Source organism: Dermochelys coriacea, chromosome 4 (genome assembly GCF_009764565.3).
Source record: "Dermochelys coriacea isolate rDerCor1 chromosome 4, rDerCor1.pri.v4, whole genome shotgun sequence".
In the NCBI taxonomy this organism is placed as follows: Eukaryota; Metazoa; Chordata; order Testudines; family Dermochelyidae; genus Dermochelys; species Dermochelys coriacea.
Genome location: NC_050071.1, coordinates 26,112,204 through 26,136,309, shown reverse-complemented (window position 1 = coordinate 26,136,309; position 24,106 = coordinate 26,112,204). Strand labels below are relative to the sequence as shown.

Sequence of the window (24,106 nt, the reverse complement as noted above, 5' to 3'; positions counted from 1 at the left end):
ACATAATAAGGTTTGTGGTAATTCTTAGATCTTGTAGGAGAGAGAGCTACAGTCTGAAACTAGCTCCCCCAAAAGTTCTGTCTCCTGTAAAAATTAATTTTACCTTAGGAGGAAGACAGTTCTATTATTACTGAAGAGCAGAAAAGACAATGGCAGTTGTAGTTCCAGATGGTGAAAGTCTTTTAGGTATCCTGAGCCCAAGCTGCTTCAAAAATAAGACTCAGACCTGCATAGTTAATTGGAGAAAACAGAAGATCTTGAGAGCTTCTCAAGAGCAATATATTCAGGTAAAGGAATATACACCTACAACTGGAAATTCCTTTTAAGCTTGTAACAGTCACAGGCTAAATAACCCTTTATCAAGGAACATTAGGGTCGTTGAGAACAACTAAGTTAAGGACATTTCAACATCAGTCAAAGATAACTTAGTACACTCAAGCACTGAAGTTAAGAATGGTTCTTTTAATGTCCCTGCACTCTGAACCTGCTGAGCTCCACAGGGGAATGAGCCAGTAGGAAAATGAACTGTTAGAGAAACACCCAGGTTCAAGGAACTTGCAAACTTCACTGCTGAAGGTGACTGACCTTGTAAATGCTACTAGCTGAATAGGCAGATCAAGGACTTAAAATATCTGTTGGGAGAGTCTGTAGAGTTGATAAACACCCCTTGTAAAATTGCTCCAGATAGCTTCCCCTTCCCTCCCCGCCCCCAAAGTAGAATTAAATTTAAGCCCCTTCTCCCCAATACTCCCTGAAAACTCAGCCACCTAGCATAAGTTACGTAGCATTAGGAGTAAAATAAGTCACTCAACAAAAGTCAGGTGCTTCTTAAGGTGAAAGTATTGCATCTGCATTGTTACTTCAGCTAAATTGCATATTGGCACTATTTTATATTCTTGTTCAATGTTTGTTTTAAATATGCTGGTTTATCAAAAATGGTTGTAAGGATCCATCTTCTTTGTCTCCCCTCAGCCCCACCCTTTACATTATATCTTAATATAGTTCATCCTGGTAAAATGTTTACTTAATGAAAAGTATAAATCATTCAAAATTTTGCCTAGGATTAGTCCGATTCCAGGGCTTTACTGCTGTGAAACATCTCTTGCAATTTTTTTCTAAGACTTCTGTGGACACTGATCCCTAGAATATTTTGTTTTGCATATTAGGTCACTCCTAGAAAAGAGATTATATTACCACCCCGGGAGAATATAGGCTGTATTTTAAATTCCATTTTGAAACTATATGGGCTAGATTTTTACTTAGAACACAGGGCTGCACAAAAGAGTAAGGTTTTGTCTACACTGGAAAGTTGCATATACTGGTTTCAAAACTAATTTAATTAACCTGATAAAGTCCTATGTGGACACTCTTATTTTGGTTTATGTACAGATTATTCAGGTTTAGCTGAAACATGCTCCCAGTTGACTTGAACTGAATTGAAATAAGAGTAGCCACACACAATGCACTGGTTTAACCCTCAGACACATTTATGGGGTAATGTTACACCTCATGAGCATATATGTTGTGATAACTCATGATCTAATGACCCTCCACCTATGCTGTCTGAGGACATTGTACATGTGCAGAGGTGACAGTTCAACATGAAAATGTTTTTTTGCAAGATACATTTTTTTTCTGTATCAAAAAATACATGGAGTACAAACATACCCCAAACATGTTGCACAGTTCTCCTGAATTTTTAGTAGTTTTCAATAAACATGTTCTCTTCTAGTGAGTGTATGTTGTATTGTAATAGCCTATTCTAATTGATAATTCATTGCAGTGACTGTGGTTGCCGTGTACAGTCACGCTAAGGAAAGTTGGTCCCAGCCAAGCCTGTTATGTATCCCCAACACAGAGTAGACTGATGCTGGCTTTCTTTACCTAACACTCTTGAGGGGATTTTCTGTCTAGTATTTTGCTCCAAAACACTGTTGACTCTTGAGGGGATTTTCTGTGCTCTGCAATTTAAGATAGCAAACAAATGGGTATGCTATTCTGCTTCCAAACTCATAAAAAGGATTTGCAACTCTGAAAGCAAGTCCTTGTATGATGAAAACATAGTAGATACTGACTTTGTGCCAGATCTTGTGGAAAGTTGTTCTGAGAAGGAAGACCATGTTTCCAGTGATTATTCAACAAATTCATCTTCAGACAATGAGGAGCTCATGTTCAGCCATAGTACAAGACTGGAAGAAACATAGTTGGGGATAACTTCACCAATATTCAGTTTACTGAAGATCCACTGAATGAAAATTTGATCTGACCAAACAAGACAGCTATACCCAGTGAGATGCATCCTCATCTTAGAGAAAAGTTGTCAACAAGTGTGCAAGTTTCCTGGGCCACTCACCTTGGTTTCCTATGTTCCAAAGAAGGACAATTTGATAATAATGCTATTGGAGATGCATCATGACAAGGTTGTAGAAGGAGACAAAGGAAACTAGAAGTGGTGTCAATAACATGGACAATCCTTCAAGAATGTATTCCTGTATGTGCAAGATAAATAAGTGGCCAATGGTTCTTTTCTTCAACATACTTGATATTGCTGGCATTACAAGTTTCATCACTTGGGTCAGCAACAATCCTGCTTGGCAACAGGTTTGACCAAGACAAAAAAGATCCTTATTTTTTATAAAATCAAGGAGAACGACTCAGATGAACATATAAAGAGAATGATTAATGATTTGGAGGATGGTGTGGATTGCACCCTCAGCAAGTTTGCAGATGACACTAAACTGGGAGGAGAGGTAGATATGCTGGAGGGTAGGGATAGGATGCAGAGGGACCTAGACAAATTAGAGGATTGGGCCAAAAGAAATCTGATGAGGTTCAACAAGGACAAGTGCAGAGTCCTGCACTTCGGACGGAAGAATCCCATGCATCTTTACAGACTAGGGACTGAATGGCTAGGCAGCAGTTCTGCAGAAGAGGACCTAGGGGTTACAGTGGACAAGAAGCTGGATATGAGTCAGTGTGCCCTTGTTGCCAAGAAGGCCAATGGCATTTTGGGATGTACAAGTAGGGGCATTGCCAGCAGATAGAGCAACATAATCATTCCCCTCTATTTGACATTGGTGAGGCCTCATCTGGAGTACTGTGTCCAGTTTTGGGCCCCACACCACAAGAAGGATGTGAAAAAATTGGAAAACGTCCAGTGGAGGGCAACAAAAATGATTAGGGGACTGGAACACATGACTTATGAGGAGAGGCAGAGGAAACTGGGATAGTTTAGTCTGCGGAACAGAAGAATGAGGAAGGATTTGATAGCTGCTTTCAACTACCTGAAAGAGGGTTCCAAAGAGGATGGACCTAGATTGTTCAGTGGTAGCAGAAGACAGAACGAGGAGTAATGGTCTCAAGTTGCAGTGGGGGAGGTTTAGGTTGGATATTAGGAAAAATTTTCACTAGGAGGGTGGTGAAACACTGGAATGCGTTACCTAGGGAGGTGGTGGAATCCCCTTCCTTAGACGTTTTTAAGGTCAGGCTTGACAAAGCCCTGGCTGGGATGATTTATTTGGGGATTGGTCCTGCTTTGAGCAGAGGGTTGGACTAGATGACCTCCTGAGGTCCCTTCCAACCCTGATATTCTATGGAGAATCCTTGATTCCTATCATCTCACCATGCCCAGCAATAGCAGAACTCTCATCTCTTGGCTATCATCAAAAACCAGCCACCATGAGAGCACCTAGTAAACTCAGCAGTAGACGCTACCACATTTGCCCACAGTCAGCTGACCAGAAGAGTCACAAGCAACGTGGAGAATGCAATGCATTTATATGCATTGAGCACTCCATGTTGTTGCTGATGTTGATGAATATAGGCTCACAGTGAGACTCTTGCTAGTTCTTTCAATTTGCAATTTTTGGGCTAAAAACATTAAAGAATTGTTTAGTTTCTGAATGCATTTGTGGTACACACTCCCTTCATGACCTAGTTAATGTAACTTTCTTCTTGACACTGGAAGAAGGTAAACTAAGGATATGGCTACACTTAAATGTCCAGCTTGCGGAGACATACTTGCATTAGCTCTGATCAAGCCAGCACATTAAAAAAATAGAATATAACTGAGTGGCAGGAGGGTTTAGCCGTGCCTAGCATATTGGACAGGTGCATACTCAGGGCAGCTAGCTCCTTGAACTGTCACAACTACACTATTTTTAGCACTCTAGCTCAATCTGAACTGATACACCTAAGTCTCCTCAAGTTGGGAATCACACCCTCAGCTCAAAGTGTGAGCATATCCTAGAACAGTTCAAATTCATGCTAGAGATTAAGCCAGTCAAACTCTCTCATGAACACAAGCCCATACAAGGATTAACAAACACCCTTACTCTTATGTAGGCCACCTGGACTTGGGTCCAAGTACATAGTAGTCTGAGCATTTATTCACCTACATACTCCCTCTCTGGGGCAAGTGAATGAGGAATGGGCAAACTCTTGGGATCCCTTCTTCCCCTTTCCTCACCCCATTCCACTCTTTGGCCATATAAACATGCACTCTGTTCTATTTTATGCTAATATCTTTCAAAGATTTCAAATGTACTGGGTAATAGATAAGCAATAGGGCTAGAGACTTACTGAGCTGAATGAGCCAGAGTGGACAGGCAGCTAGTTTATTGAGGGTATAGGCCAACAGAAAATTACTAACCTCTCCTTAACTGTAAGGAGGATTCCCAGGTAAAATTGGGCCTCAGACATGCCTCTGACTAACATGCCTTCTGAGGTGGGGCAGTTTCCAAGTCCTATTCAATCACTCACACCACCCCTAGCTCAGGGCTAACCCAAAAGTCAACATCTAGCCCTATATGATTATCTATTACCCAGGATATGATCCTTCTTTGAGAGACTTTAGCAGACAATAGAACCATGTATGTTCAGATGCACTGAAACCTGGAGGAGGGGTGCTGAGCATCTGATATAATGGAGGAGACACTAATCTCAGAAGTTCCACCTCTATCTACCTGATTACAGGGGCACATTAGGTGACTAGAGGTTTAATTACACAACTTTGTGCCCACAACTCATTTTTCAAATGCAAATGCAAAAAAAAAAGCATGAATTTGACAGATGCAGTGCAAATAGTAAGGCCACATTTCAACCTGGCTGACATAAAATTGTCAAGTGATGTTGAAGCCTAATAAATAAAGGCGGTGGCAGCGGGTCTTTTCTTCCATATTTGAATCAGGATGAAGTGGGCTGCGCTAAAGAACAAATAGTTTTCATAGTAAATACCTTGGCTGATACAAAGACGTAACCTTGTCATCTGTGTCTTTTGCTGAAGTTAACACTGTCTTTGTGCTTCTGGTATCTTGCAGGCTTAGTGCAAAACACAGTCAAAATAGTGCTTCTTTTGTCCATTTTTTGTCCTTTTTCTCAGAGCCTTGAACTTAGATAGAATGTGGGCCTCCAATCAAAGGGGGGGAAAAAAGCTAATCTTGCAAAAATACACATTCCTAAGAAGTGCTAGTTACAGATTGCTTATGCAAATGCATCCCAATATTAAGTGGTCCCAAAACATCCCCATATTAAGGATGGTACAAAAACATTCCCCAAGGATAACAGGAACACACTGACCCCTCCTAAAAGAAAAGGACAGGATAACAGTATGTAATAAAGGTGTTTTGATCGAACCAACATGTACAAAATAATGGGTGATAACTAGTGTTGTCAGGGGGTGGTAACTAACTATGTCAGAGGGGCAGTACTAACTTGTTGATGGTTATACTCTGATACAAACATCTAACAAACATCTAACCACAGAAGGTAATATAAATTAGATCACTTGGGTCCAATTCTGCCATCACTTACTTAGATCTGGTTGAGTGGGGGCATAACTGTTTGCCCGTATAGTCACTAAAAACCTGATTCTGTCACCCTTTTTAATGGTGAATCATATCTTATACCCCAAGAAGTCCTATTCAATCACTCACACTCACTTAGAGTTCTCTAGACCTTTACCCATGTGCAAAGAAGTCCAAGCTGTTTTGCTTTACATGCTGGTGAGCTGAAGAAAGGTATAGATTCAAGTAGCTTCCATCCTCCTCTAAATTATACCCGCTTCTGACTCTATGGCATGTAAGTGACACCCACTTTGATTCTGTTATGAATGTTAGAAAGGCAATGTCACTTACACAACCTTATGCATCGCTTCCAGATCAGTTTTCTTAAAAAAAAAAAAGCACACATGCCCCCCACTCAATAAAGATGTTCTGTTTACTTTTAAGACATCGAATTTCCAGCTTAGAAACAAACCCTCCTCCTCTAGCAGAACCATCCATATTGTTGGACAGGAGAATGCAGGCCAAAGTGCTGTTTACGCCAGAATACACACAACTCTCTAAAGTTACATTCATTTGTTGTGTCAGCATGTAAGCAGCTGTCAGCTGAAGTGCACCTAGCACTAGTATTCTTTGATTGGAATTAGCTGTTTATACAATATGTGACTCACCAAGCCAAGACACTGCAAGCCTGGAAAAAGTGTGTGTGTATATAAACAAAAAATTATTCAGTTACAAACTCTGTATGTTAAATATGATTTATTTAATACAGTAATTCAATTATTTTGTTGCTTATAGTCCAGCCAGTCACCTTTCACATCCTTCCAAAATAAATAAAAAATGTCATTGATGATATGAAATAACTACATTGGAGTCAGTGGAGTTACTCTAGATTTATACCAGATTTGCACCAGAGGAGAATCAAGCTACAGTATCCCAATAGTGTAAGCTTTTAGTCATGCAAATAGTTGAGTAATAACTACATTGGCTTGATTCTCCTCTGGTGAAAATCTGGAGGATTGACTTCAGAGTGTAAGGGTTTCCAGGACTGGGACCTAAACACCTAGTTCTATCATCCTTCTTTGGGAAAAGCTTCTAGAGATCAGGAATTATATTACATTTTAGAAAAATATATAGACATGCAAACAGGCAGAGAGACTAAATACATACCAAATATGCTTAAAATAAGCAAAGAGGGGAGACAAAAGCTTACACCACATTCTTGTGCAGTTATTGTCTTCTAATGTGTTCTTCAGATCTCATAACTGAGCTCTTAAACAGGTTCTACAACATTAAAATATAGTTGAATGCTAATCTGTACATATAGTTTTTCTTATTAGTACTAATAGTACCTGGCTCTTTTATATAGCACTTATTAGCTGTCAAAGAGCTTTACAGAGGAGGTATCTTAGCCCTGGTTTTTAAGACATGGGGAAACTGAGGCACAGAGCAGCAATGTGACTTACCCAAAGTCAAACAGCTAGTGGCAGAGCTGGTAATGGAATTCAGGTCTCCCGAGTTCCAGTCAAGTGCCCTATCCACTCAGATGCAGTTCCTCTCAGTAGCTCCAAGTATAAATCCAAAAATGACCCTACACCATTCTGGAAGATTTGCCTTTGTGTGTGAGGATTACAGAATTGTTGCTTTAGAGGTTAGCTTTCTGATGAAAAACACCTGGCCCTTTTGGAAAACTAGTACTTCCATTGATATCATTCTAAGTGTCTTTTTATTTCAAAGATGAAGTTAACACCTGCCTTTTAGTTATAGTGGTTTAAAAGAGAAGTTGTTTATATGTATAAAACAGATTTAAAAAACATCAATACCTCTACATTAGTAAATGGGGCTACTGTCTGCTGGGGGGGTCTCATTACAAAGATATTTGTCTGCAGGTACTTAATTTGATGATGTGAAAGGACCCCCATGTCTGCATGAAGTCCCATTGACTTCAGTGGAGCTTCATGTGGGTACAAGGGTCTGTGTGAATGGAACCACTTGTGGAACTGCAAGCTAGGACAAGGAGATGTCAATGTAAATTCTCTAATTTTTATACAATATATATTTGGACACTGATATTAATTTCACAACTCTAATGTTAACAAACTTAAAAAGTTGAAACATTGATTTCCACTGCTGTTTAATGGGAAAGCTGAATCTCACCATCCTACCTGGAATCAAGCTATTGGATTGCTTGTTCATTTTTAAAATATATTTTGGATTGTATCTATGTATGCGTTGTGGTGTTCTTTGTAATTGGATGTAGTGGTTAGAATGTGGATTGTGTTACAATGGAGCTATCCATTAAGGAAACACACAGACAAGGCCTAAATGTTAAATTCCTTAGATGTTACCATTTTGGAAGGAGGGTGAAGTTTATTTCACCCCTTTATGGAGAGAAATGGTCAATATCTTAAGGATACTGATCTGGTTTTAGCTGCTATTGTGTAAAGCTGAGAGGCGCAAACATACCCTGCCAGTTCTCCCTAAACAAAATAAAGAACAGGCAGGATTACTTAAGTGGATTTGCCACGTCTCAGAGGCCTGCTTGACCTTGTTTAGTGGCTCCTTAATGAGGCTACTGATAAAAATTTCAGCATGAGCCTTTCAGCTATGACAAGGGTGGCTCCTAACAGCCTCTTCAGCTCTGTAAAGCTGATCTCTGATTCTCTGGTTTGTCTTCTGGATGCTATTCTTTGTGGTTTGTCCCCCTCACACCACCCTGCTTAACTAACCTTGAGAAAAGTAATTATGCACTCACTATTGATGAGTGAGGACCCATATTTAATTATGTGTAACATGTTCCACTCGGAGTTGTAGTTCTTTGTTCATTGATGCATGTCAGGTCAGATTGCTATGTGTTTTTAGCCATGCAGTAGTGATCTTCACACTATAGTGAATTTCCTCTTCCTTAGGTTGCACAAGGAAGAGGGTTATTTCCTGTGTTCAAGAAGTTAGTGGACCAATCTTTTGGTACACATCTTACCAGTCATTCCTCATTGGGCTTTTACCTATTTATTTACCAAAGAGGATCTTTTTATATGCTAACATGGTTGGAGCAGAGCTGTAGGATGTATGTGCAGTATCTGTGGTGAGCATGTGAAGAAAGTTCAAACACTACACTCTGAGAGGTTCTTTTTTCAGGTCACAGAGACAGTTAGATCACACTTGTACAGAACTTTTCCCGACTCCTAGATTTGCTGCAACAAACTTTGCCAGCACAAAAAGGACATTAATTAAAAGTTCTTCAGCTCCAGTACTTGCATACATAAACACCCTCTTTAGAAGCCATTTGTGGTAATTTATCTTCATTTAATAGTCAAAGTTGTTTAAAATAATGCATCAAGTTATTCTTTTAGAGTATTGTGATTATAGGTACAAGTCAAGATGGTCCCAAGCAGGAACCCAAATCTAGCCTTACCCACCCCACCCCCGAAATCTCAAAGAATTCAGACTAAAATCTTTGCATCTGAAACCATCCCATGGATTTTTGTTCAAGGTCAGATTCAAAGCCAGAAGGAACTCTCTTGGTCTGGTTCAGATGTAGGCTGAGTGGCAGAAATTTCATGAGAATAGCTCACAAAATGTCAGCACCATTGAATGCAAACTTTGACCCTGATTCTATCTCAGTCTCTGAATCCTAGCCTAAACTGAATCCAGATCCAAACGCTGTCTCCTTGGACAATCTGTTGATGATAAAAACATGTTCTAGTTCTCTCTAAAGAATTTCATATAGCCCAGTGGAGGCCAGAGCAGTCTGATTGGGTGCTGGGTGGATTTCCTGGAGATGGGAAGACTTTCTCCCTCCCTCCTCTGGTCATGGAACTGCTCCATAGAGGATAGTTCAGCCCAATGGCTGAAATAGCTTCTGCAGGCTCTTCTGTAGCCCTAAACTTGAAGGGAAAGTTGTAAGGATTTGCATGGGAGTAGATCCTCCTGGAGATCCTCCTTGCCCTTGAACCACCTTGGCCCCTGTGCACATTTACATGGGAAGTTCACATGGAGCAGAGCTCTGCATTGCACAGGAGATATGCAGCCCCAATATGCCACTCTTCACAACCAGCCCTTCCTCCTCCCGCACTTTATACAGGTTCTGCTGTCTTGGGAGCTTCCATGGCCACAGAAGAAGGGCTTTGGAGGGGGGGTTAATTTACCACTTGTAGGCCAGCAATAAATTACCCCCCTCTGGAACAAGCCGGTAAAGGAACTGTGACTCAGAGACCCACCTTGGAGTCAAAGCATCCTTGCACTGCTCATGGGATGTTGCAGTTTACACATCACCTCTTGCTCAAGGCTGTCCCTACAGTCACAATCTAACATTTGTATAAGATAGTTGTGCATTATTGAATATCTGCAGTATTTTGCCCCAAATATGGCTATACTGCAAAGATGGACACTGATGCCTGTGTATGTAGTTTGTACAGCCATCAGGATCGTGCTTTTGGAGTCATTTGGATGCAAGGTGTTAGAAGTGGAGGATCGTTATCATTGAAGAGTGCTTTTGTTAGCAAAGGGTCTGTATGAAACAACAAAACACTAGAGACTGTAAGGGAAATGCATACATATTCCCTGGAAACACATTAAATTAACTCACAGGCTATACTATAAATGGATACAGTAGTGTCCCCGGGGGTACTTCTATTTGTATCAAGAGCAGTCCTGGTTAAGCTGTAAGGACTACAAAGTGAAGCTGGGTAATATTGCCATGACTGACCTGAGAACAAGACACCAGTGGTAAATAAAAGCAGGATAATCTCATGTGATGATGGTAAAGAATCACAAAAAAGAGTTACTGTTTTCCTTATTATGTTCTTGGTTAAGGCAGGAAAAAGTATTATCCCTAAACCTCCTTCTGTCTCATTCTCTGAACAAGAGCTTCCTGAGTCTCCTGGGCTATCCAGCCCAAGGAAAAAATTCTGAAAATATATTTAAGAACCATTTCCTCGTACAGTAGCTATTAAGTGTTGAGTAGGTCCCTCTCAGAAAAAAGGAAGAACTGTATAATATATTTATGTAGCAGGATGTAAAATATAGTAATTTATATGAAAAAAATTATTTCTGATAAGAATCAAACCAGGCAGTTATTTTTTTTATAATCCAGATGGCTGTTACGACAGTACAGAAAATCTAAATTCTCTTGTTCATATAAACCAGTCTGATTCAAATCTTCCATCTTCTATTATATGTGCTGCTGCTCCTGTTATTTTATATCTTAAATTTCAGTGATAATTTTGTTATCCAGTTCTTTACAAAAAGCTTAAACAAACGTGCTTATTTGTGAAAATGAAAAAAAGATGTGTCTTGATAGAGACTGAGAATAGGATTAGTCTGTTCTTCTGAAAAGTGTTAAAATTTATAAAGCTAAACACTTTGTGCCGACTGAACCAGAAAATAGGCAGAGATTTTTCTGAAGATTCTGCTGAAAATAATTTAACTTTTTTTAAACAAAAACTTAGTGTTTTGTTTTAATTTTTGGATATTTTTAAAGCCAAAAGGGGGGGGGGCAGCGAATTGAAATATTTTAAACAATTTGAAATAGTCAATTGTGACAGCCACCTGACTTGCCCACAAATAGCCAAGTGCCCAGTAGTAATGACTTATTTAAAAGCGCTACTCCACTACTTTCAAGTTTATAGCCTTTTTATTTATTTCAATTGAACTTAGTCATTTTGTATTAAACCACCATGGGTTCAGCTCCTGGGGCTACAGTTTTAAGTTCACAGTGAAAATTACTTCTGGTGTTTCTCAAATTTGAAGACTCTAGGAACATGAAATCCTAGGATAATGACCACACACAGTCACAAGTACTGTACAAAGTCTTATCTTAACTAGAAGTTTTATTAAGCAAAACGTGTATATAAATCCTACAAAAACACATGCAATGACTAAGACTATAGTCATATTCACATCCTCAAAGATACTGTAGGGTCCGATGGACCTCTCAATAGACTATCACCAATAGAGGGAGGGTTCCTGCTGTGGTTTCCCCTGGGGTCTTCCACTGGGGTTTTTTCTTGAGTCTTCCCACTTTTACCCAACTAGGGCAACTCTTTTATATTGTTGTTCTGACTACATCTAACACCTATTCATATGCATAGAGGTTTCAAACCTCTTTTGCTTTTCTGTACTTCCACACCCCACAAATTTGGGGTGTCCCATTTTTCATAGGTTGTTTTAGTTCCCCTTATTCTCATTAGCATCTACACACAACATATATCCCGCAGTCAGGACAGAACTTTCCATGATGTTACAATCAGGTGTCTCATGATCTTGGACAATACCTTGCAGTTTATTGCAAGCTAGTTTTTGGTAACACTACCTATTGGCACATGTTATGCAGTAGTCTTGTGACATTGCTGTCAGGGTTATTCCTAGGTCACCCACTCATGTTGAGCATTCCTAAGCCTATGACCTAGTAAGTTAAATTTATTTAGCATATGTCAATTATATATGGAATAGCATATGAATTGACTACAACATCACATAATAGAATGATAAATGGATGATAAACTGAACTAATTGGCTATAAGGTGGTACGTCCAGGACATTAGTTAAAAATTAATCCAGACACTGCACTCTGAAGGAATGTGCATGGTATGTATATTGGACATAGTGACCTCACAATGCAAATGGCATGACATCAACCCCAACCATTTGTAGCCTCTATTTCAATCTGCTTCTTCTGAGCAGAAGGAGGAAGAAGCAGCTGTTCAGAATGTAGGTCAGGTAATCAAATAATCAGTCCCATATGGGTAGGGAGATGCTCCATCTCCACATATTGAAGTACTATATTAGGGCCCAAGATTTACACATGTAAGTATCTGTAAGTTGTTGAAAAGTCAGCGCAATTCTAATAGCACAATATATTAGATAATTGTCCCATGAAGTCAATGGGACTATTTGCCTCCTTAAAGTTAAGGATGTATGTAAATCCTTCTGGGATTGAGGCCAAATAAGCCAAACTGATAGGTCTACAATAGTTCTAATCCAAATAGAATATTTAACATTAGTATAGTCTGTTGTATATAAAAAGGTGCCATATGCTTAGATTTCTTTTATATAATATTTACAAGACAAACTACAGCATTTCCAGACTTTTAGAAAATTTGTAATCAGATTTTTTCCAGGCATATTTTAATATCCTAAGGATCAAATTTGAAAGAAATGGGCACCTAAATTGCACCCACAAAATATATGAATGCACATTCAAACAAATGCTTGATTATATTCTCACAATTACCAATTATGTGCACAATTGTATCTTTAATTACTCTATTTGCATATTCATATGAATATTTTGTAGATGATTCTTAGGTGACTGTTCTTATTTATGCTTAGGCCTGAAAAGTATTGTCTACCAAGTATATATTTTGACTGTTAATTTGTTGTGTAAATATTTTGTTTTAGTATCATTTATATATTTTTAAATTTTCCAAAACATTAACCCCTCCTGAAATGGTAATATCAACCTACAAGATGGTGCTGAGGAAACCAGACTAGCACTCTGTGCTTTTATTATGTAATATATATAGTGTCTTAAGTCTCACTGCATGCGATACAGATACGTCAAGAATAGCAGCAAGAGCCTGGAATGTGTGAGCCTTCATTTCCTTAGTTCAGGTTTCCTTGCATCCAATAATGCTCCATATCTAATAAATGCTAAACTACAAAAGACAGGGAGTATGAGGAAGAGAGAGAAAGGGATGCATTATTTGGGTTTCAGAGTTAGTCATATCTTGGCTGACAACCACAAAAGAAAGAACATGCCAGCAATGCTATAAGAAATCTTGTGGCCTTCCTGACCAATCTATCAAAGCTCTCAAACTCTTAACTCTGTTATAATGGGAGAAGTAACTTCTGGCAACACTAACAAAGAATAAAGTTTCATATTTCATGGACTTTCAAAGGTTGATCTGATTCTGGAAGGACTAAGTACTAGAGACAACAACATATATAGGCAAAGCAAATGTTAAACTGACTCACTGCATTGATTGGAACCTGATACCTTCTGACTGCCCTAATCAAGCTACCAGTTAAGGTGAATGCACATGAAATCAAGTCTAGCCCCACAGGCCCATCACTTCATGTTAACATGCAAGGCTGAGGGAGCATGTGATGATTGTTCAAAGACACACTGTAAACTTGCTTGATAAATATATTTACTGGAAAAGGGCACAGCAGTCAAACCTTGTTACTCTCTAGCCAGTGCTCTCAATTCACCTAAGTACAGTGATGTCCCCCAGCAACAACGCATGGCATGCATTATCCTGCTATTTATGTGGAATATTGCTGTTATGAAGGCCTTATGGTCCGTCCTTTGGTGGTGGAGTCCACTCTCCTTTACTCACACTGCAATGATGGGCACCCTCTGGCAAGTGCCAGAAATCAGACTTCTAGAAATGTTCCTAAAATGAATCCCAACTGGTTAAAACGAGTGATTGCCACATGGGACCTTCATCTAGTCCAAGCCCCTGTTGATCCAGGAATGAGAGCACTTTCAGTCCTGGTGATGCAAGGGGAGAGAGAACCTTTTGTTTTTCTTTGGCGATGCCCCCCCACCCTCAACCAGCTGGAGAGAAAACGCTGAAGGGTTTCTGGGGAGTCCTTCTCAGCAGTTGACTTTAGGGTTGCCTTTGGGGAAGGAACAGGGCAGAGAGAACTAGAGGAGGATAAACTGGAAATATCTGAGACAGGTCCAGCAAAATCCTTGGAGGTAAAAAGTAACAGAACTATAGTTGTTTAAATAGAATGAGAGGCATAAAACTCTGCTATTAGCTCCTGATCAATCTCCTAATTCAGTAAAATGAAAGGTTCTCGTTCACTTTGGTGGAAATTAGATCAAGCCCAAAGTCACTTGCAACACCACTGGCTGCAATTTGGTAAAAGCCTAATTACTCAAAACTTTACTAGGCTCAGAAACGTGCTGTTAGTTTCTGTAACACGGCAGACTCACCACTGCTGAGCCTCCTGCTGGTTTGCTTTGGGAATTAGCTCATTCAGCTGTGGAGTGCCCTCTGCAGGTGGTTGGCGTCTTGCCCATCGTCTCCATCATCAGGAGATGTGTTGCTCTCTGGACCGTGGTTTCTTCTTCAGGACACCAGCCTCTGGCAGTGCTCACTACTCCATTCTCCCCCCCTTCCAGGGGTAGATCAGCAGTCCTAGTCCACACCTGCCTTCACAGCTACCTGGCACCCCAAAGTCTAGTCCCTTTCCTCAGGGACAAGGTGCAGTCTATGGGCCATGCTCCCTCATGGCAAAGTGTGATGCAAGCCGGGGGGGACCCAAGCCTGCCCACTATTCTGGACCCAAGCCCAGGGACCATTGAGTGGCAGCCACTTGCTGCCTTCCTATCACTGCCTGCCTTCCCTGGGCCACTTCCCTGTAGCCCTAGCACCCACTCAGCCCTTGTTTCAGCCATAGCTCCTACTGGCCTGCCACCCTGCCCAGCACTGCTTTATCCAGGGTGATGCTCTTTCTACCAGGAGCCAGTCCACTTTTATATAGGGCTCGGCCTGCCCTTGATTGGCTGCCCAGAGGCCCTTTCTGATTGGCTGCCCAGCTGTGCAGCCTCTCTGGCTGACTAACCCATTTTCTCCTGGAGTATGGAAGCTGTCGCACTACACCCTCGTATTCCTGAATACTAAATTTACCTACAAATTATGGGTCTGCAAGGTGTTGAGTGACTGGTGCTGAGAAATGCAGAGTGCCCACAGCTCTGAATGAGACCTATTCCTAATGTATTCTGTTAAAGTGATTCTCCCCAAGGAGTCCTTCAGTGATGCTTCTTCAGCTGGGCAGAAGGGGTCACCAGAGAGCAAAAAAAGTGTTCCTGTCGCCTCACTGCATGAAGGGCTGGATGGCAAATTTAAAATTCTGATCTGTGAAAAATTTAGCAATTTTAAAAATAGGTTTCATTTCAAGAAATTTTTTTGGTTGGGGCAGGGGGAAGAGAAAAGAAGAGAGAAATCCATTCTAGACCTGAGAAACCTTCCTGACAAAACATTTTTTGCTGAAAAATTCCCAACCAGCTCTAACTACATGTGCTCCCTCCTAGCTGGAGTTAGAAGCATTGGGTCACATACAACCCTGTGCAGAGAGTCAGCAAAGGACTATGCACCACTTAAATAATCTATGTTTTGAGAACTTTAGTAGGACCTAAGTGGTGCATAGATTGCAGAGATATTGTGCTGGCCCTGTGCATTGGGGCATATTTCAACAGCTCAGCACCTTGCAGGATCTGGATCAGAAATCCTCAAATATAAATGAAGACAAAGATACAAAAGGCACTCTGGAAACATTACAGAAATGTGAAGATCGACTTGATATTTAATTTTTTAAAAAGTGTCCTGGTTAGTGCTAAATTACAGAAGCATTTCCTCCCCATCTGATGATGCAGTGGGCAAAATCAAATAGAAAAGCATTGGTGACAGTTGTGTCAAGTATAGCATCTTGTGCGGTTTCATATTATTCAGGTTGATGTCAAACGCAGAGCAAACTATAAATGCTGAGCTTTGAGAAACTGAGTAAATAAATGTGCCTACCATACCTTAAATATTAATATATTTCAATGCTAATTCTTCCCTACTTGCTTTCTGAAATGATATTTTGACAGCAAAGGTGCTGGCTGCAAAGAAGAGTTAATATTATTGGTGCAGACAAGTGCTGAAAAGAATAACTAGCCACTTTTTATTTAATGCTCAATGAATGGCCATTTTCCCATTCCACAGCGATAATTACAAGTGCCAAACTCAGTACGGTACAAACTGCATTTCTCCTGCATCGTTACTTAGTAGCACAGTGCTGGTTGTGAAGCAGATCCAAACCCCAAGTTCGCTGATGTGCTCACAAGTAGACGAGGATTAGTGTTTATTAAAAAGGAGGTCAACTATGACCTCAGTTTTAATTACAGACGGGTGGCTTGAGATAATTTAGAGTGAAAGGGATTTTCTGCCAGCTTTGGAAAGGAAGAAATGTCACTTCTCTGAACATGCTTATTATTGGTGGTGGGAAAACTCCCATGACATCTAGAATTGTCCATCCAGTATTTTGGATCCATTGCAATCAGGTGTCTGACCCAGACAAGGAGGCAACATGATACCAAGGTCAAATGTTCATGCTAGTTGTGTTGACTCTTTTGCATCCGATGAAGTGAGCTGTAGCTCACGAAAGCTTATGCTCTAATAAATTTGTTAGTCTCTAAGGTGCCACCGGTACTCCTTTTCTTTTTGCGAATACAGACTAACACGGCTGCTACTCTGAAATCTTTTGACACTGGATCATAAATTACAACTCAGCCATCTGTGGAACGTGACTGATGTGGGTAGAAGGAGCTATGTCAAATTAGCTTAGTGTGTGCATTGGTAAGGTTGACATCTTCCCAGTAAATGATTACACCATGCTGTGGGTCTGATTCTCAGGTGCACCATACTTGCCTGTGGGACAGGGATGGAGAAAGGAAACGATGGCTTTTAAGCTACTTTTGTGCATCGCGTATTCTGGGGGCTTTCAGGGGTCTGCTCATCCCCTGGTGTAAGTTGAGCAGACTCAGGGCTACTTCAGTTTCTGCTTTGCTTTCAGTGCCCTCCCCAACTTGCAGTGGACTTTAGAAAGCAGAGAATAGCTGTAATGCAATGGGACCAATGATCCCTCAAATTTTTGACAGGCCATGTGTGCAAAAAAAATCTTCTGTACAAATTGTTGTGCTTCTGTGCAAATTTTTGTGCATGCAATGTTTTGCCATGTGCATGGGGTTTAGGATCTGTGCACACTTGCACAGCTTAGAGGGAACAGGGATTGGGACCTAGTCATGCCTGTAACACCCCTTATGAGGCGGCCTGGGAAATGGGCTGGTGTAAAGCCACTTCCTCACTAGCCAGGGAGGTCCCCAGCACAAGGGGGATGTTTACAACCACTTTAAGCCTCTTTACACGGCCAGAGCAATGTAAAATGGCCTCAGTGTAACTGAGAATCAGGCCCTGCAATTCCCACAGTGCCTGAATATAGTAGGAATGTGGATACAGAGCAACTGGCTAGCATTCAGTCCTACCAGGAGGAAGTTGGGGAGAAGGAAAAATGTTTTGAAGAAACAGATATAAAAGAGACTACCTCCCCTGGAGGCATGTCCATCCTGTAGTGTGTCAGGAATAGTATATGGTCTTGGATCCTCCTTGATTCATTGCTCCTTTTAGATGCCCAGGTAGAGCAGTAGTGCCCAGGAATTCGGCTTCCTTCACCTGACCAAAATGCTATGCTTATTCCTCTTCAGCATGCCCTTCGTGACAGTGATCCACCCATTGCCTCACACTCTTATTAAAGAACAGGGAGGAGAACTGTAACCTCTGGGGATAAATGATGGTCTTTAATCTTGTAGGATGTTAGGATAATAAAGCGATAGTACTATATAAAAGCCTATACATAGACTCAAAAGGGGTCTTTTATCAGGGGAAATACTATATGTATTGCAGAGGTCATAACATTGTTACCTCAGTAATTTTGCCCAGATTTGCGCTTGCTTGATTTTACCCCTGCTGAAACCCTCTTCCATGCTATCATCTCACCTTGTGTGTGTCAGCTCCCTTCTCTATGGCTTCCCCAGGCTCCAGCTTTCTGGCTTCCTTCCCCCACTACCCACCTTGTCAAAAAAAGGTCAGAAACACCACCCCATGAACAAGTAACTTTGGTAGCTTTCCATTAATTTCAGAGGCCAGTTCCAAACTGACCTTATTTTAAAGCTCCCCATGAACTCACTTCAGCCTATTTTATTGGCATTCTCTTTCTCCATTCCCCTCCCTTGTATTCTCTGCTAGTCTACAGCTGACCTCCACGCTGTCCCTCCACACAGCTTGACCCTATGGTTCAAGAAAATTTTTTGATGCAGTTCCTGCCATCTGGAACAGCTTTCCTGTACCTCTCTGCCTCATCAACTGTCCCTCTAGTTTCAGGTCCCAGCTGAAGACATCTTTTCTCTCCCACCTGTACCTCTTACTTTCTCTCTCTGCAACTATTTATTATTTAACATGTCAACTCTATTATTTAACTCCGGAAAGCATTTAGAGATGAGATATGTATGAAAGATGCTATACAAAATAAGCGTAGGTTGTGTTATAGGAATTTTGAAACTTCTCACAAGTAGTATTGTCCTGGTCCTTCTCACTTACCCTGGTTTTTCCCCAGTGTAACTCCCTTAGCTTTAACAACATCATCACTGATTTATGTCAGTGAGGAGAATGGGACACCATTTGTGTTATAAGATGACTTGCCTGCTGTCCTGTCCAGTATATAATGGCCAAATACTGCTCTCACTTGCCCTATAGTGGGACCTGGCCTCAAGATCAGGGAAATGTACAGATGGCAAAGCCACCTTTAGTATAGTAAACAAAGGGGTTGCTACAAATAAATCGTATCTTCTTAAGTACAACAGTGCTGGCAAGTAAATAGATTATACTTAAAGAGTCTTTTTAATTCTCACTACTTTTTTTTTTAACTTTTTAAAAATCTTTACAATACATTATACTAAAAGTCTGAGTGAGTCTGATATTCAGAGTGATCAATGTGCGCGCATTTGGAGTGACTGATCACTCTAAATCCACTCATCCATCTTTGTCATACACGCACACTGAGATTTGGCTACACTAAGGTTTTTAAATTGCTAGAAGTTGCTTTATTTCAAATTAGGAGTCTTACACACTGGATCTAGAGCTAGGATGAATCAGGCATCAATGAGACATGGTACATGCTACATTTGGAGGTTCCACCACTGGCAAAGAAGTCAGGCATTGCTGATTATTAAAATGGCTTACTGTTTACCTTGGCTTAGCTGACTAAAAAACTGATCCAAAAAGCCCATTAAAATCAGTGCAAGTCTTTTCATTTACTTCAGTGGGCTTTGGTTCGGGCCTTTATTGTATTGTTTCAGACCATATTTAAATACACCTTGAGTTTTGGCTCGCCTCAACCTAGATCAATTATTCCCAGATGCACTTTTCAGAAAATTATTATTTTCATTTTCCATGTGACTGTTAACTTGAACAGCAAGTCATATGAGACATTTGTGGGTGGCTGGCTTGACTTCTGTCCTAGAAACTCCAGACTGCCCATGCATAACCTTTCTTGAGGTAGAAAAAAAATCAAATTGATTTGGATGCGAGTACAGCCAAAAGGATTGAAAGCTGGCTGAGGAGACACTAACTTGGGAGGTATTTTCAACCAGTGAGGACAGAGAAATAATAAGAAAAGAGACTAGAAGTATGAGCAGGAAATTACAGAGTGAAATTCAAATTGGAAAAGGCAAGTTAATAGATCTGGGCCAAATTCTACATTCACTTACATTGTATGTAGTCCCTTTGTGCTTGATCTTCCTCTCACATGGGTTTTAAATTGGTATAAAAATTCCATTGCCTGCAGTGAAGTTACTCCTGACTTGACCCATGTATACGAGAGAAAAATCAGACCATTAGACTTCAGTCAGATTACATGGGATACAAGTCAGCAGCAGAGGAAAAACAAACCAAAATCCACTAACTCAACAAGAAGATACTTGATCCATCTATAGGATCATTCAGTGCACAGGATGGACCTTAAATCTGGCATTTCCTAACTTTGGATTGCTTGATTTTGCAATCTAGAACAGTTTTCTTGTACCTTTTTATGCAATAGCTAATTATGAATAAATGGTCAATGTAATTATTATAAACCTCTAGAAAAACTGCAAGTTAAGATCTCAAACACTAAGGAGAGTGAGCAATTAGGAATCGTGTTATGGAACTGGGTAGAAAAGAGTTTCAATATAACATCAGGAAACAGTTCCTCACAGCAAGTTTTATTGGAAGGGAATAGTCTTGATAAAAGTCCCATTTCTTGGATATGTGAAACTAAACTGGACAGAAGCACTGGAGAATACATACATTCTAGGAAGCAATTGGCAGAGAGAGAATTAGATAATCATAAGGTTATATATATCTACAGTGGATCCTGCTATGATTTTAATGAACTACCTTATAAATAGAGTCCTGCCAAATTCATCATCCATTTTGGTCAATTTCACAGTCATAGGATTTTAAAAATTGTGAAATTTTTGATTTAAGTAGCTGAAATCATGAAATTTACAGTATTGTAACTGAAGGGGTCTTGACTCAAAAAGGAGTTGGTGGGTGGGGTCACAAGATTGTAGGCGTGGTTGTGGTACTGCTACCCTTACTTCTGTGCTGCTGCTTGTGGCAGAGATGCCTTCAGAGCTGGGCAGCTGGAGAGTGGTGGCTGCTCGCCAGGAGCCCAGCTCTAAAGGCAGAGCCGCCGCCAGCAGCAGGGCAGAAGTAAGGATGGCATGGTATTGCCACCCTTACTTCTGTGCTGCTGCCTGCAGAGCTGGGCCCTCAGTCAGCAGCCACCACTCTCCAGCCACCCAGCTCTGAAGGCAACGCAGAAGTAACGGTGGCAATACTGCAACCCCCCTAAAATAACCTGCTACTCCCTTTTGGGTCAGGACCCCCAATCTGAGAAATGCTGGTCTCGCCCCCATGAAATCTGCATAATATAGGGTAAAAGCACACAAAAAACCAGATTTCACAGTCCATGATGTTTTTCATGGCTATGAATTTGGTAGGGCCCTACTTCTAATAGGGATAACAGAAGCCACAAAAGTGGCTCCTGCAAAATGTTAGTAGGAGAGTTAACTACTTAACTTCCCAATTTCTTAAGGATCACTACTCATTTGAAAGTTCACACACTGATATATTTAGAACCCAACAGCAGCCTAGTTCAGGCTGGCTGTCACACATGTAGGATGGCTGCTATGTACAAGTGACAGCAATAAATATACTTTTAAAAATAGATCTGTAAAGTTTAGGTCCCAGTGTACTGTAATGGTCTCGGCGAAAACTGAGGAGCCAGAAAGGTCCTGCAGTCCGAGTCTGAGTTTACTGATCTCAATCTGTAAAGCACACTAAAAACTTAAGCTTTCTAGCATACCCACCACAGCCATACCAAGATGCTGGATCTAAGTTATGCAGATAAACAAGATATGTTTTGCAGTGTATCTACTTTTATATCTAATTCACTAGAAGTATATAAAAGAATCTATACATAGAATTATTTTATTTAACTAAACAATTAGGAGTAGCATACATAAAATGTACATGTGTGCAAAACTTGCAAATGCATAATATTTAGATATTTCATGTAGTCAGTACACAGTTAAGCATACTGTGCAAATACTGGGTCTGATTCTCTTCTCATGCCGATGTAAATTGGGTATAAATTGTATTAGTCAGGTAACTGACTGATACAGGATTTCATTATCTAGTTTTACATTGGTAGGGCTCCACTGAATTCAGCATAAAGCTATTCACATGCAGCAGCAGCTTAATGACTGCAAACCAAAACCATTTCCACCAATGTAAATCTCCTTTCACACCAGTACAAATTAGAACTCACTCCATTAAAGTCATTCTTCCTACTCCTTTTATCCATGATATACTGTGTACTATGATCCATTTGCAGGACCAATCTGTTGTAGAGTTGAACAGGTAAAACTGAGGACAAAATCTGTCCTACAAAGCTTTTATAGCTGGTGATGATGTGTGAGAAGGAAAGCTCTCAGAATGCATTTTTAAAGATGGCACTAAAACAAAATCAGTAACTTTGCTTGTCAGCTGCATATATTTGCTCTGAAACCACCCAGGCACAACAAACAGAGAACCATAATCAGAGTGGTGCAGAGAATAGAAGTTCCATTCTGTTCATGATTTAGAGATTTCAAAATTTGGCTATGTTCTGAATCAGTCTGAAAATTTCAATTCTCCACAAAGGACAATTTAAAAAAAAAAAAACAACACATTTCAGGTCATTCCAAATGTTTTGTTTTGACAAAGTCAAAACATTTCACTTCAATTTTGATTTTTAAAATTTTGTATTACATTATAAGATACAACACAAAATAAAAAATAAAACTGAGAAGTCATTTCAAAATGAAAAATCAAAATATTCACAATGTTACTTGTTTATTTCCTTTTCTAAAAAGGAAATTCAGTCTAAATCAACCCAAAGTATTTCAATTTCAATGGAACCTCATATTCCATCAGAACATGCTTACATCAACATTTCTCTGAGCAGCTCTACACACAATATCACTTTTTCACTTATCAGAGCACAGTACAACCCCACTGTGGCAGGCCTTGCACTGCACCACCCCTTTGTGGCAGGGGTGGGATGGGGTGTTGGAACCTCACCACTCCCAAGTTCACATGCCTGTCTCCCTGTGGGAGGCAGGTTGCAGCCCAATGGCCTCCTTCCACACAATCACTCCTTGGTCAGGGTAGTGCAGCCTAGCAACCAGAGTCCAGGTAACTCACCCCAAGTGTTAGGGCAGTGTAGCCCAATGACCAGGATCCATATGAATCGCTCCCCACATTGAAGTAGTGCAGCCTAATGGAGTCCATAGGATTCCCACAGTGGGGGGGGACCCAGGCCCACCTTTTCCACTGGGTCCCAACCCAAGCTTCCCTTGCCACCCACTGGGCAGGGATCCACCCGCACACCAAGTGTCTGTGCTGCTCTAACACCATTTGCCTCTAAAGTTCCCATGAGTCATTTCCTACCATAAACACCAGGTTCTCCACTTCTGTGGGGTCCTCCATCTGGGCACCAGGGTGCACCCTGGCTTGGCGTGGCTCCAGATCCAGGCACACAGGCCATCCCTCCTCAGGAGCTGACGGGGTACCTCCTTCCCCTCTGGCAATCAACCCAGACTGAGCAGCTCTGCAGGCTTTTATACAGGTTCTCCAGTTGGAGCATGCCTAGCAGAGCTCCCAGGGTGGGGCTTCCTCTGCTAGGAAGGAAGGGTTAACTCCTGCAGTACCAGTGAGGGGCCACTCTGCCCCGTCACACCCACTTTAAGACTATACCCAAAAAGTTCACAGTCCTTTTGTGAAGGGTATCTGCTAGAAGAAGTACTTTACATCAGTGCCCTGTGATCTACACTGGCTTCCAGTTCACTTCTGCTTGCAATGGGAGGTTTGTTTAAACCTTCAAAGCCTTCAATGAGCTGGATCTTGGAAAACGTCTGAGACCCCCTTCTCTCTCTCTGTGACACTAAAGCAGTTGAGAGAGCCTCAAGTGAAGGGCATGCAGCCACGGAGGTCCCACAGCTGTGGAACTTAATTCCAAGATGAGTTCATCAGAGTGTGAATCTGTTGACCTTTGTGTCATGTTGCAGGGCATGTCTCGTCTCCTTGCGCTTTTCTTGAAGGGATGAATGGTTGGGAGAGTTTGGTGGAGGATAATTGGGATTATTGATTATTTTTCTTTTTACACATTGGCCTGCTTTTTAGTTATGC

General features: G+C 40.8%; 1 long non-coding RNA gene across 1 annotated transcript; it reads right to left on the bottom strand.

Annotated features, from left to right (window-relative positions):
• Positions 1 to 11,580: 11,580 nt before the first annotated feature.
• Positions 11,581 to 23,511, bottom strand: LOC122459823. The gene is made up of 3 exons (XR_006280767.1): positions 23,369 to 23,511; positions 20,101 to 20,188; positions 11,581 to 13,423 (listed from the first exon to the last, which is right to left on the bottom strand). It is a non-coding gene; the product is annotated as an uncharacterized LOC122459823 (long non-coding RNA).
• Positions 23,512 to 24,106: the final 595 nt, after the last annotated feature.